Consider the following 14,373-nt stretch of genomic DNA (forward strand, 5'->3'; position numbering starts at 1 on the left):
GATAAAAACACTGTTATATTTCAGATGATTTATTTAATATTGCATTCCCTAACCGTCTAATATCAGTGTCCATGGTGTTGTGTTTCTGTATTTTTTTTCGTGTAACATATTACTCTTGTGTAGGGCATACTTTCAGCCTTCAGGTATCCATAACGGGCCACGATTTAGAGCCCAGGAGTGGAGGCTGAAGGCAGTGTTGAGTTTCTAACTGTGCCTGTCAGTGGGTCAGAAAGGTGGTCAGAATACATGATCATCCAATCCTTGGCCTCTCTGCAGAGAGAGCAATGGTCACATATTCCAGTTCAAATTGTGATTCTGTGTAAATATGAGCGAAGGAGGTAAATAGATGTCAAGGGGAAAGTAAAAAGAAAATACAGTGTTTACAGGTGAATGGGGTGCATTGTGTTTATTTAAACGTTTTATATAGTGCTAGCTAGACCCGAAGGTATCAGAGCGCTTTACATAAAATGAAAAATATCATAACGTAGCTTTACATAGGATGCATAAAATGAGAAATAGCATAACCTAGCTTACATAGGATGCATAAAATGAGAAATAGAAGAATGGTGAAGGGAAGGAGACGTGAGTAACTGCATTCAGGAAGGAGTTCAAAGAGGGTGCTGAAGAGAAATGATGAGGTGGAAGATATGCAGCTGGACGAGATGTGGACCGAAAAGGGCATACATGTCTAAGAGAGTGAACATAACGGGAGAGATTGAGACACTCGTAAGCCCATTAGTTACACCAAACATTTATTTCTTGCAACCTCAACACTTGTAACTAATGTCTATGCCTTTCCTGTTCTACAATCAATTCTGGAAGATAGCGCTGCCACCACCTGCAGAACGGAAATAAATGCGTGCTTGAGGAAGGTTATATGATTAATTCAACACATTAAAATATTTCCCCTTAAATGACACATTTTTTTCTGGAACGACTGACTGCACGTTCAAAACGACAAATCCAAAGGGGGCAGTCACCAAGAAACGCATTCGCTCTCGCCAATAAAACCTGCATCATTTAAAGGAGGTCCCCCGAGAGGTCTCTGCTTCCTGATTGATGTAATCTTAACCACAGCCTGTGGTTCCAAACAGTGAATCAATCATGCACACATTACAGGAACAATCGGGTTCACATGCCTGCATATTGGCGCTTAAATAAATGCCTGTTCCGACCCTGGCACGGGACGCTGTCTGGAGAAGGCCGCACCGCCGGTGCATCATCCGCTCGCCATTTTGATGTATAGGCCGCGCGGCCTTCTTAATCTGAAGAGCAGCCAAGGGAGAGAACGTGCTCAGAAGTGTTGAAAGAAAGGCCCATTCTCTGCCTGGGGAGCTGCGTCTCGTACAGGAAATGAACACAAGTTTTCTGTACGCTCTCCAGCTTCTACATCAGCTGTTCCTTAGCTCAGACCCCAGACTTTCAAAACAGAAGACCGAGACGCCCATTGCGGTAGTTATGAAAAAAGCAGGAAGCAGCACTTCCCCCGTCCTCCCTGCCTCCTTTCATAGCTTGTCTGCGACTTACTCGAAATGCGAGCGGCTTTATTTTAACAAGTGCGAGTTATCAGCGTCTAAATATCAAATGAAAGCCGAATGAATTCTAGAGTTGTTTCAGATTTCCAGCCAGGCCCTCGGCTCCCTGCACCGGGCTTGGCGCCTGGCCAGGCCCAGTAATAAAGTGCTAAGCAGAAGACAGGAAATACTCGAGAAGTCGAACAATGTTATGACAATGTTTATAACTTTTACAGTCAGGCCTGGCCGCACATCTGCACAGCATCAGACCCTGGTCAGGCACACTGAGAGGAAACCATTCTTTAGCTGGCTTCGCTCCAGCCAGATGTTATCACTTTGCCGGTATCTTTTCACTGAACAACAACAAAACAAGGCCGGTGGAGCGTGGCGCGCGCGCGCTTGGGGGCGGGGGAGCACATTCCAGGCGGGGGAGCGAACCCTTTGAAGTGCTCCCAAAAAGCGGAGTGCATGGCGGCACCAAGCGCGTGATTGTGCGCGTGCTAGCAATGCAATCCGCTTTTTGGGAGCACTTTGAAATGCCCTTTTACAATAGTCTCGCTTTGCGATCGCTTACGCGATAGCAAGGTCGAGACCTAAAAACGATGCTACATGTCCCAATACTTGTTAAAGAACAATTGATGGACAGAATGTAACTTCTCCTTGGACAGGGGGAGTACCGAAACTCATGGGGGCCTTGTCTTGACACAGGTGGCGCTCCTCTCATTTTCTCATGCCACAACTACTTTTCACACAATCTGCACGGATTTATTGTGCAATCCTGGGCTGAACTTGCACAAGAGTGCCAGAACAGCAGCCCTGGTCACCAGGACACAGCAATCTTGTTGTGTGCCTCTGTAAGTCTTCCAGTAGTGGTGTGGCAGCAGGGTGTTTGGTTTCCCCTTTGATCTTGCACAGTGGGAGTTGACAGTCCACCATAAAACTAATGAACAAGGGTGTGGGGCAAATTCTTCAGGGCAGTACCGCTTTTTCCCCACGTGGGTCCCTTTCTCACTTTCCCACAGGATTCAAGCTAGCCTGGCTGTTAAGGGGTGTTACCCTGAAACCGGTCCTAGAATGCTTGTTTCCGGTTCAGGGAAGACATGGCTTGGCAGTTCAATCTGGCCTGTTCGGATAAGGCACGGGGTCATGACTGATTTGCATATAGCTGGGTCTGGACTGAGGTGGCGAAGTGATCTAACGAACGATGATGGATTCAACCCTGATATGTGACTGGGGGTGAGTGTTTGAAACATTTCAGCGCTCCGTCCTTGTGTTTGCTTTGTTCACCCTAAGTTGGCAGGGTATGCCCAGACATTGTCCCTTGCTCACTTTGCCACTGGATAGAACTTTTTCCAGCTATCGCAACAAGAATTTTAGATTCTATTAAGGACACGGAGGCGAAGATTATGCTTCTCAAATTTCTTTACAAACAGCAGCGAATGAGAAAACAGTAAACATTGAAAAATACTACATATCCCATGAGGCTTTGAACCACGCCTCCTTCATTAACCAATCACACATGAGGTTAGCATACGAAATAACGAGGCACCATCTTGACTACCTCTTTCTTTGCAATAAGCAGTTCTTAAGAGTCCGAAAAACAAAGCAATAATCCTAGCTCTCAACGGAGAGCAACCAACAGCAGTCCAACCTCCCAACGATGAGCAACTCCCAACAGGTCCCAGGTGAGACTACCATCCTCCAACAGAGAGGAGTTCCTTGACAAGAAGTATCGTAGAATTAACTCTGTTTGGAATCCGTTCCTGAAACAGAAACAAGTTTGAAAAATACAGAACCATAAAAGGTTTGACATAACAGGGTGGGAAATATCATAACATTATGCATCATCAAACACCATGACAGTTGTAAATCTTACCTGTCCCAACGGGTGGGATAATCCTTGCCTCCGTGTCCTTAATAGAATGTAAAATTCTTGTTGTGATAGCTGGAAAATATTGTACTCTATGGCAGGACCGGAGGCTCAGATTATGCTGGTTCAAAGCTGACCAACAACAACAGAAGAAACATGAGTGATAGACTTATAATAAAATATTTTAAACATTGAGTCCGAAGACCAATCTGCAGCTTTTAAAATATCTTCTAAACGAGAACCCATAATAAAAGCTTTAGAGGCCATAGCACCTCTAGTGGAGTGTGCACCATACACAGAAATATCAATACCAGCTTCAGCCATAACCCACCTGACCCAACGTGCCAAAGTGGCCGCCGAGACTGGGCGAAAAGGTTTCTGGATTGCTACGAGCAAGTGACCCAGAGGGTCCGATCTGTGAGCTAAAGTGCGTTCCTCATACATTTTCAAGCATTTAAAAACACATCATTTCTCATTATGAGGGAAAGCGGGATACTCAACCGAACGAGATATCGTCTTAGTTCTTCTTGAGATGATGAAAGAAACACCTTGGGGAGAGAAAACTCTTCCTGCCAAATCTAAAGCATGAACGTAAGACACTCTTCTGCAGGAAATAAGACAACAACTTAGTAAGTTTAGCAGATAATTGCTTTAAAGATAAGTCTTTATTGTCCGGCTAAGATTCTAACAAAGAAAGAACTTTAGAAACATCCCATAATGTAGTGTATCTGGGGCGAGGCGGACAAGCAACTCTGATGCCTTTCAACAACTTACACACCAATGGGTGCATTCCCACTGGTTTTCCATCAATGTGATTATGTCCGGCAGATAAAGCCGACCTGAAATTATTAACAGACCTATAAGACTGACCTGACTCAGCACATTCAGACAAAAAATGTATTCTGAAGGACCAGAGAATGAGGTGATCAGAAACCTGGAATTCCAGTCCGCTACCTGATTGTACTTGCCAGGAATGTATTCCGCTATTATGGTGTTCTTCTGAGTTAAGCAAAAATGCCAAAACTCCCTCCCAATATTGGCCAATAGCCAGGATTTAGTCCCTCTTAGGCAATTTATGTATCACACCGCTGAGACATTATCCATCCTGAGGAGGATGCAACAAGTGCTCTTCAGAGAGATCGATTTGATGGCAAACGAGACGGCTAACAACTCTAGACAGTTGATGTGTAACTTTAATTCGTCTGCGGACCAACGCCTGCCTGTGGCAAAGTCTCCACATTTTGCTCCCCAACCCCCATCATCTGGCGTCCGACTCTATGATAACGTCGAGAGGTTCCGAAAATGGCCTTGCCATTCCACACTTCCATGTCATCTAACCACCAACGTAGCTCCTCTTGAGCATCCGGAGACAGAGGAATCATATGATCGTACGAATACCTCTTCTGAAAATAGTGAATCTTGAGGCGCTGTAACGCACTTTAATGTAGAGGACCCAGAAAGATAGCCTGAATCGAGAAAGCCAGAAGGCTCACAATCCTAGCTAGGGACCTCAAAGAGACCCTCTGTTTCGACAGGGTCGAACGGATCTCTCTTTTTATAGATTTTATCTTGACCATCGATAGAAGTAACTGAGTGTTCACTGAATCTATTTGAAACCCCAGAAAGTCCACCTGTTGTGACGGAATGATCATAGATTTTTTTAGGTTTGTTAAAAACCCCAACTCTTGCAACAGAGAGGCTGTCCCGCGTAAATGAATGAGCAGAAGAGTTTGATCCTGAGCGAGAAGAAGCATGTCATCTAGATATACGATCATGCGAACTCCCATCTCTCGCAGGCGAGTGACCACAGGTTTCAGCAGTTTGGTAAACACCCAAGGGGCCCGAGGACAGGCCGAAGGGGCGGGATAAGTATTGGTACCATTGCCCTTTCCATGAGAACTGGAGAAATTCCTGATGGGAGGGGCAAATGGGAACTGTCAGGTAAGCGTCCTTTAGATCCAATCGGACCATCCAATCCTTTTCCAATAATAGATCTCTTAGAAGATGGATGTCTTTCATCTTGAAGTGTCTGTACACGATAAAAGGATTGAACTCCCTGAGATTTAAGACTAACCTCTGTCTTCCTCCCTTCTTTTGCACCAAGAAGACATTGCTGCAAAAGCTGAATGAACTGTTCCCATGAGGCACTGGGTCAAGACTGATTTGCATATCATGGGTCTGAACTGAGGTGGTAAAGTGAGATAAAGAATGATGATGGATTCAACCCAGATCGGTGACTGGGGGGAGGGGGAGTGTTTGAAAAGGTTCAGCGTTCCATCCATCATCTCCTTTTTAGCATACCCATTGTTTTAAATGACTGAAAATGCTAGTTCACCAGCAATTTAAAATAAAAATGTTTTACGTGAATGCAAATACCTGCCCTTTCCACCAAGTTTTTGATTACCCTCAAACAAGAAAAGACCACACAATTTGTTTTTACTGAGTCGTTTGGTGCATTTAAACCCCTTGTTTCAGATAGGAAACCAGGCACAACCCAAGTGCGACTGGAGGCTGAATGGAATGTCCCTTAAACTTTCAGACAGGTCTGGATTTTAGCTGGCAATGCTTTTGCATTATGGGACTTGTAGTTTCCCTTTCTCATTATAAGTAAGGGTTTCTAAAAATTCCAGCATGCAAAGCTATGACGTCGAAATTCAGAGACTGGTTTGAACATACATGTCACATAAAATGGAATCATTTGGGAGCTACCAAGCTCCTGTCCATATCTCTCTTATTGGAGGGGTGTGTTCTCTCTCTCTCTCACCACCATAGTTTTGGTGCTTTTTTTTTTTTATAGGGAATCCTTTCAGGGCACTGGTTCTGGCATTAGCTCTATTCATTCACCTGGGCTAGCAGTGAATCCTTCTATCTTTTGGCATGTGTTTAGATAACAGATAAGATCCATCCCTTCAAAGTATGCATCCTCCACACTAGAGACCCTTCTGATGCCTGAAGTGCACATATGCAGGAGGTGGTTAATGCACTTGTTAGAAAGATAAGAGCACATTCTAATCAAAGGTTCAACTCACCATAAAATTGCCTTGAGGGTTAATGTGCTAGTTGGAAAGCACGACTTGCAAAAGATTTATATAGCTTAGTTGGCTAGGGTTTTTGTTGCAGAGATCCTTGTATTTATTTATTTATTACTATTATTTATTTAGTATTACCTGCGAGTCCCAAGTTACATTAATTGTCATATAACTTAATAAGTTATGACCAATCCTCAAGGAGCTACATGCAAAGGACAAGACAAACATTTGGAACCTTAATGTTTTTTCCTCAATCTTTTGTGATTTTAAGGTTGCTATAAAAGAGGGTTACTTTGGGTAGCAATAAACACTTATTAGTATATGCTGTATAAATGTCTATTTCTTCCATACCTATTGGACAGATACTTCCAACTTTCTTAGATGCATGCAGGTGAAGTTCTTGCCTAGAAAGTTCGGAAAGATTGAAAACCTAGCCTCGCCCCCTTTCTCCGCCATCGAGCCCACCCCACACGCCACCCCCCAATCCACCGCTCCTTTAGGCGAGTACCTGCACTTAATTTTTCACACAGTGCTGCAATCTCGTGGTTACAGCCGTTCTCTGCACCTGGCGGCACTTGTTTCATAGTATACTGTGTAGAGATTTCCAGACTATAATTGAATAAATACATTTCAGCGTGGGATTAACGTCTGAACAAGCATACCAACTGAAACTCCTTGCACTACTAATAAATCTGCATGTGGCCTGATAATTTCCCTCTCCAGTTTGGTCCCTCTCTGCGCGCGCATGGAGGAACGATATTGTCTCTTCTTCCTTGTGTGTGCGCGCTCTCACGCCAACTGTCATCCATATGATGGTTGTTGTGATCGTTGCAGCGTTCGCGAAGCAGCCTTACCTTTTTAATACACCGTAGAAGCTATTTCCACGACTCGTTACTGCACTCGGTCTTTTTTACAATCGGGAATGTTGGCATGTATGCTTTCGTCCCTTTTTTCGGCTCAGAAGAAACTGGGCGGATGAGCATTCAGTAATAGAAGCTTTTCCCACCAGCGCATAAGGAACGCTGTCTGTTTATTAATACTTGTATTTTTATTTCCGACAATACGTTAATGAAGCGACTCGAGGACAAGACCACTAATACACTCACCAGTAATATGTAACAGCCGAGCCAACACCAACGTCGTAGACGCTATAAGGCGCATGTGTGGAGGTCTTAGGCGGGCCTTGTCCTCAAAGTCGGCCATGTTTGGGTCAGGCCAGGCTTCCCTGCGAAGCTGCGATGTCAGTGTTGCACAGACGGTAACGGCGGAGACGTTTGTGCCTGACCATCGCTCTTCTGTGACCCTGTTACTGAAGTTATGTGTATACGTACACAGACAGGCGGGTTATTCAGCCAAAGGCAGTGCTCTGCGCTTCTGACTAGCCAACGAAAACCGAAAGGGGCGGGACTTCCGGGGCCGAGAATTCCAGGGCTGGGTGTTGTGGCTGAATCTGGGTTGGGTGTATAGTGTGAGACTGAGGTTTACGTTCTCGTGGCTGTTTTTTAAGAAGCGCAACCATGCCCGGAGTAGATAAGCTGCCCATCGAAGAAACGCTGGAAGACAGCCCACAGGTGAGGAGCGCCCCCGGGTTATTGCAATCCTCCGCATTTGTTGACTTGGAGGTGATAGACTGCAGCACTCTCAGGTAGCCAGTGCACGCTTATCACACCTGATCCAATGGATGCAACTTGGATATTCAAGACTCCTCCATGCAGCAGGGCAAGGGCTCACAGTCACTATGATCTCCTGCCCGAGGAGCCAAGCGCAGAGCAACCTGACATTGCAACATCATTGTACTGTAGGCTCTGTCACTTCCTGATCTATAGCAAGAACTGTCAATAGATGCCACAGCCATATGGGTCTGAAGGTGGCAAAAACGCATGCACTGTCACAGCCAGTGCCACACGACCGGTCATTCCCCAATAGCCAGCTACTGTTGCCACATTATCAAGGTGAGAATATTAAGGCACCGTCACTGCATAATCCAACAATAGACCTTCTAGGCATGTTGACTGCCTGATGTAAAGATGTCACAAACTCATCCGAAAAAGGGCAAAAGCTGTCAGTTATTGTTACAAACGGATTGTACTGTAGATTGACCATGCACTGTCACAAACTGATCCATAGAGTAGCGCTTCTGTCCACTGTTGTAACCTGGCCCAGACTTAAACCTTCCCTTCAGTGTCCCCCTCCATAAGGTGTTGAACTGTCAGCCTTACCCTGATGAATCAGTTAACAGGAACCAGCATGTCTACTCCCAGATAAGGTGTACCATTCTATAAGACTCAACCCAGGCTTGTGGAATGTTATAAAATATCTTTTTTTTTTTTTACATAGTGCGAACTTGACCCGAAGGTATCGGGTATCAGAGCGCTTTACGGAGCACCAGTTACGTTAAATGAGGACACATTCTTTTTTTTTTTTTTTTTGTCAGGCACGAGGAGATTAAGTGATTTGCCCAGAATCACAAGAGGTTCAGTGTCATTGCCGAGACTCGAACCCAGTTCCCCAGATGCTTCAGAACTCTACTTGTCCTGTAAAAAAAAATCACTGGTGCCCTGTGGTGCCATGCAGCGAAGTGACAAATTGTTTCAGCATGCTTATTATATCAGCTCTTTGATATATACCTGATCAAAAAGAGACTGGCTCCGATTGACTTAACTACTAGCCTCTTTGATTATGTTTGAGCTCTTTCCAGAGTCTGGATTCTAGCTAGGTTCTGATTTTGCCTTCTTCTGCAAACTTAATTACAGGGGTTGGAAGTAGGCGAGAAGCAAGTGTTCCAGGGTTGATGTACCTTGTAAGTCTCTGCTCACCCACAAATTGACATGTTTAAGGTACTCACCAAGTCCTCTGCAATCTTGTACGTGAAGTAACGTACCAGTCTGCCAGGGCGAACCACAGTCCTATTTCCATCTTGGATGCCGCCTGACGTCACTGGCCAATCCGGTGTCGAGGATGGCTGTGACGTCAGGGGGCGGTTCGGGGGAGGAAAAAGAGCGCGAGGACGCGAGCCGGCGGTTGTTGCTCCCGCTGCTCCTCGTGGGCCGTAACAGCAGAGGTGTCTAATAAACGGCTGATAGTTAACCCCAAAATCTGTCTCGCCTCCCTCATTATTTCCACTACAAATGGCGACGAGGGTTAAAAAAAAATAACATCGTTACGGCCCGCGAGTGATCCCATTGATGCCTGATGTCCCGAGGTGCTGAGAATACACGCTGATCTCTCCTCGCTGGTTCCTGTGCTCCAGATTCCAAGCTGGTGATTACTCCTGCCTGCTCTTGCCTCCTACACGCGTGGCCCTGCTGGTGGAACCTGGTGTGCTGCGTGGTGCTGCCTGCTGTACTGAGGTGCTGTTCTGCCCCTCCGACCCCGTGAGCTGCACTGGGGAGCTGCTGTGGAGGGAGCGCTGTCTCTGCTGTCCTAGATGCTCCCACTCTTCTGAGGCTGCGTTGCTTGCTGCTGCGTTTGACTCCTGCCTCCCTGCGACCGGGGTGTCCTTCCGAGCTTGGTGGGGATTGTCCAGGATCTGCGCCGCTGTCCCACGTGTGCCCGCTCGCCTGCTATGGCGCAACCCATCAACATATGTGTGCCGCCCCTCTTTCTGGACTCCCCTGGTAAGCCATGTATGAAGTGGAAGGGGTGGCTGCGCGCATTTGAGAATTACATCGTCTCCATTGATGGCGAGGGGTATAGCGCTGCACGCAAAAAGTCGCTTCTATTCGGACTGTTGGGGAAAGCAGGCCAGGAGGTTTTTGACAGCTTGCCCGTCTATGCGGACCCTCCGGGGGCCCTTGCCCCTCTGGATGTGTACCAGGAGGCGGTTAAGCGGCTCGAACTGCAGTACTCTGAGGAGGGTAATATCATGGTGGGGCGCCATAAATTCGCATTGCGGAAGCAGGAGGAGGGTGAGACTATCGAGGAGTATATTGCCTGTCTACGTGTTTTGGCACAAGACTGTGAATTCGCAGAGATGACTGATACTTACCTCAGGGAACAGGTGGTGTTCTACTGCCATTCCAAGAAGGTGCAGGAACGGTTGCTTTCTTGCAGGAACCCGTCGCTGAAGGATGTGGTGGCCATTGCGAAGGCCGTTGAACGTTCCATGGTGTCCACGAAAGAACTTGCGAGCACGAGTCAGGCTTCTAATGTGTTCTTTGTGCAGGACAAACATAGAGGTGCATCTAAAACCCCAGACAGGGTGGCGAGCGAGAAAGGGGGGGGGGGCAGGAAGCCACTCGCTTGTTTTAGATGTGGGTCGAGGGACCACCTGGCGGATAGCAGGACATGCCCGGCACTGTCCAAAAGTTGTTCTAAGTGCAGGAAAGTGGGCCACTTCGCGGCAGTATGCAAAGCCAGGAGACCTGGTGGGGGCATGAAAGTGAGCTCGGTGAGCGACTGCGATGCTGATACAGATGCAGACATTGTATTGTCCATTGATGCTGAAGATGGTAGAGTGAAGGGGCCTATTGGCTCTGTCCTGATTGGTACAGTTGAGCTGCCATTTACGGCCGATTCTGGTTCCCCCATTACCCTGATTTCTGACACCACGTATGAGTTGAAGTGGCAAGGTGTGAAATTGCATGAGACGGATGTGAATCCGAAGGCTTTTGGGGAGCAAGACATAGAGATGATGGGGTATTTCTGGGACTCCCTCACTTTCAGGGGGCGAACAGTGAGAACGAAGATCTATGTGGCTGAGAAAGGGAGGAGCCTGGTGGGGTGGAAGGATCTGGCCAAGCTGGGGGTGGTGCTAGTCCCTGGGGCGGACGATCCCATAGTTCTGAGGGATGATTGGGTCAGCTACGTGCAGCCGGATGACTTGCCTGAGGGTTTGGCTGAGGTCATCGGCAAATTTGAGTCCGTTTTTGAAAACAAAGTAGGGTGTGTGAGAGGATTCGTGCACGCCATTAGATTGAAGGAGGATGCCGTGCCAATAAAACACAAGGTCAGGTCAGTTCCCCTCTCTGTCAGGGGGGAGCTAAAGGCTGTTCTAGATAGGCTGAAGTCGGAGGGAGTGATAAGAGGAAGCAGGCGCATCAGAGTGGGTGTCCGCAATCGTGGTGTCCAAGAAGAAGAGGACAGGGGACATTCGGCTGTGTGTGGACCTGCGATCTTTGAACAGACACATTCTGGTGAACTGCCACCCTCTGCCCAACATCCAAGAGATCCTGTCTTCTACATCTGGGTCGCGGTTTTTCACCTTGATAGACCTGAAGTCCGCATACCACCAGGTATGCCTCACGGAGGAGTCCAAGGCACTTACCACCTTTGTTACCCCGTTCGGAGCGTACAGGTACGTCCGTCTTCCGTTCGGCCTCGCCTCAGCCTCCGGTGTCTTCCAAAGGTTGATGGATCTGCTCTTCGGCGACATGAAGGGTGTTGAAGCCTTCCAGGACGACATTCTAGTCCACACGGCGGGTGAAGAGGAGCACCTGGAGCTGCTGGGAGAAGTGCTGGGGGTACTGCGCGACAAAGGGATGACAGTCTCCAAGGACAAGTGCAAGTTCATGGAGGGCAGGATCGACTACTTGGGGCACGTGCTGACCGCGGAGGGCATTGCGCCTAAAGATGATTTGGTGAAGGCCATACGTGATGCCCCGTGTCCCGGAGACAAAGACGCCCTACGATCGTTCCTGGGGCTCAGCGAATACTACTCCAAATTCATGCAGGGATATGCGACCATCGTGGAGCCCCTAAGGAAGCTACTGAGGAAGAACGAAAAATTCACGTGGGCGCATGCCCAACAAGCTGCTTTTGATGCCGTCAAGCAGGCCATCGTGGCAGCTCCCGTGCTACAGCCATACAACAGGGCATTCCGGAATGTGATCACAGTCGACGCAAGCGCCAAGGGTATCGGTGCGGTGTTTTGCCAGTTCCATGGAAAGACGGAGAACACGGTCGCTTTCATTTCCCGGTCACTGAGTGACGCCGAGAAGCATTACAGCACCATTGAGAGGGAGACGCTCGCATGCGTATGGGCCGTGGAGAAACTGAGGAACTATCTGTGGGGCATGGAGTTCGAACTGGTCACGGACCACAAGCCCTTAATCTACATGATGGACGGCGAAGGCCGCGGCAACGGGAAGGCCAGCTCGAGGCTTCTGCGGCTGATGTCCAGGCTGCAGGAATATCATTTCGTCATCAGACACATCAAGGGCGGCCTCAATTGCAGGGCGGATTGCTTGTCGCGCTTGCCGGTCAACGGCGAGGGGGACGGATCCATGGACGACACGGAGTGCGTAGTGGCGCTGGTGGACGCTACGGCCATTTACGAAGGATCCATTTCGGAGGAAGAGTGGATGGCGGTCCAAGAGAACGACATGACTATGCGTAGGGTGATGGATCATATTATGGCTAGCTGGCCCCCGATCCGGAACTTGAACGGTGCGCTCAGGAGTTTACAGCAGGTTAGCCCCGAACTCTCCATCGAGGGCGGCTTCGTGAAAAGGCATGAGCTGTTTGTGCCGCCGGAAGGGTTGAGAGATAAATTAATCAGGTTAGCTCACAAGGGTCACCCGGGCGCTACCGCCACAAGGAACCTACTCAAACAATACTACTGGTGGCCAGGGATGTGCGGCGATGTCGGCAGTTTTATCGACCGATGCGGACCGTGCTTGAGGGCCGACAAGCACTGGAAGACGGCAAAAGGTACGCTGCAGCTGGTGGACATTCCTGCCGGCCCATGGATCAAGGTCGCTATTGACTTCGCGGGCCCGTTTACCCTGCTGCCTGACGACTGCAGACATCTCATTGTCCTCACGGATTACTTTTCCAAATGGATCCACTACAAGTTCGTCAGGGAGGTTACCACTGAACGAGTGATCAAGGAGCTGAAGAGGGTCTTTGCTAGTGAAGGACAGCCGAAGATTTTGATGTCCGACAACGGCACACAGCTGGTCTCCAGGCAGATGAAGGACTTCCTGTCCAGATTGGGAATCAAGCAGGAGAAGACCCCGCTCTACAGCCCTAAGAGCAATGGGCAGGTCGAGCGAATGAATAGGTTCCTGAAGGAGGGTGTGCAACAGGCAATTGCCTCCAACTTGGATGTAAAAGCATTTCTGGCGGACAAGGTGCACACATTTCACAACACGCCCAATGCAGTCACGGGGCACACTCCGTTCTACCTGATGAGAGGGAGAAGGTGTATGAGTGAGCTTACTCCCAAACTTGATAGGTGGTATGACATGAGGGAGGAACCTGAAGATGTATCCGACGAGAGGTTGAGGGTCAAAGAAAGAATTGTGGCTAAACAGGAAAGCAACAAGCGGTATGCTGATATGGTGAACAGAGGCAAAGTTAAAGAGGTAGCGCAGGGGGATTGGGTGTTGGTGAAGAAACCAACCAAAGTGTTGAAGGGAGAGTCTGTTTTCCAAACCCCTGCACGTGTGCAAGGAGTGACTAAGGGAGCTGTCTGTTTGGAAGGAGGGGGATGGCGTAGCAAGGACGACATTGTTAGGCTCAAGGCAGGTCAAGAGGAAATCATCATGAGAGGCAGCCAGGTGCATGAGACCAAGAGCGATGATAGTATGTACGAGTGGCAGGTCCAAGAAGACAATGACGGGACCACTGAGGATGGTGTGAGTACGTGCCACGGCCTAGGGGATGCCGAAGGCCATAGTGACAGCGGCCCCATGTCAGTGAGGAATGACAGTCATAATGTGATGAGCGCAAGCCAAGGTGGTACGGGCAACCGCGGCGGGGGGGCCAACCTGCATGTCACTCCCCGCAGACCTACAAGGCATATCAGGGCGCCAAAAAGGTTCGAAGATTTTGTTATGAGATGATTGTTATGTATAGTTCTCTATTTTGTTAAGAAAAGGAGATGTTGTACGTGAAGTAACGTACCAGTCTGCCAGGGCGAACCACAGTCCTATTTCCATCTTGGATGCCGCCTGACGTCACTGGCCAATCCGGTGTCGAGGATGGCTGTGACGTCAGGGGGCGGTTCGGGGGAGGA

General features: G+C 48.3%; 1 long non-coding RNA gene across 1 annotated transcript; it reads right to left on the reverse strand.

The window, feature by feature from the left end:
• Positions 1 to 2,918: 2,918 nt before the first annotated feature.
• LOC146797582 (uncharacterized) lies at positions 2,919 to 7,828 on the reverse strand. Its single transcript, XR_014969011.1, has 2 exons — positions 7,520 to 7,828; positions 2,919 to 3,277 (listed from the first exon to the last, which is right to left on the reverse strand). It is a non-coding gene; the product is annotated as an uncharacterized LOC146797582 (long non-coding RNA).
• Positions 7,829 to 14,373: the final 6,545 nt, after the last annotated feature.

The sequence above is a fragment of the Triturus cristatus genome, chromosome 9 (assembly GCF_964204655.1).
Source record: "Triturus cristatus chromosome 9, aTriCri1.1, whole genome shotgun sequence".
NCBI classification, from domain to species: domain Eukaryota; kingdom Metazoa; phylum Chordata; class Amphibia; order Caudata; family Salamandridae; genus Triturus; species Triturus cristatus.